The sequence below is a fragment of the Propithecus coquereli genome, unplaced genomic scaffold (assembly GCF_000956105.1).
Source record: "Propithecus coquereli isolate 6110/MARCELLA unplaced genomic scaffold, Pcoq_1.0 Scaffold240, whole genome shotgun sequence".
NCBI classification, from domain to species: domain Eukaryota; kingdom Metazoa; phylum Chordata; class Mammalia; order Primates; family Indriidae; genus Propithecus; species Propithecus coquereli.
The window spans coordinates 2,606,783-2,607,537 of record NW_012147953.1 but is presented as its reverse complement, the minus strand read 5'-3'; the positions used below and the strand labels follow the sequence as shown (position 1 = coordinate 2,607,537).

The window sequence follows — 755 nt, the reverse complement described above, 5'->3', positions numbered from 1 at the left end:
GTGGACAGAGAGAGGCTGGTGGAGAAATCAGTGGGCATATGCTTTCGCTCTGTTCTTTGGCCCAGAAAACAAAAAGAACTAAAGGAACCTGTCCGCGGAGCGCCTTTCTCCCCTTCTTTTTCTTTGTCTTTCAGTCTCTTTAATAACAATACAAAATGAAAGCCAACGGGAACTGTGGATGTGCACGCTTTTGTTTGGGTTCAAGAGACCCTGTCTCCTCCCCCACACTCGTCCCTCGCCTTTTCTTCTTCCATCTACCTTCTTAATTACCTTAGAGGTTGTCGAGGCTCATAACATAGAGATGGGAGAGAATTCAAGGCAATGCATTGGGTTATATTTTTACTTTCTATATGAGCAGAAATTGAAAAAATTCAGGAGAGCTAAATATATATTTCTCGAGAAATGGGCTCAAGTACAGTCGAAGTAAGAAAAGCCTGGAGGTGCCGGGGATCGAACCCGGGGCCTCATACATGCAAAGCATGCGCTCTGCCACTGAGCTACACCCCCCTTCTTGAAGGCATTCTGCTTAGCATTTGTCTGGAAATCTTATTTTCCGAGGCTTTGGGTCTGTGAGCCTTCTGGCAGTACTGGTCAGTATTAACGAGCATCGGCAGACACTTTGGGCAGATGTTCAGGTACCAGTGGGAAATACAGATTCTTTAGAGTACTGTGTAGCTGCGGTCACAATCCCCTAGCCGCAGACCAGTAGCAATCTGTGGCCTGTTAGGGACCAAGCCACAGAGCGCCGCCGCCCT

At 47.5% G+C, this 755-nt stretch overlaps 1 non-coding gene across 1 annotated transcript; it reads right to left on the bottom strand.

Moving 5' to 3' along the window:
- Positions 1–435: 435 nt before the first annotated feature.
- On the bottom strand, positions 436–507 carry TRNAA-UGC. The gene has a single exon. It is a non-coding gene; the product is annotated as a tRNA-Ala (tRNA).
- Positions 508–755: the final 248 nt, after the last annotated feature.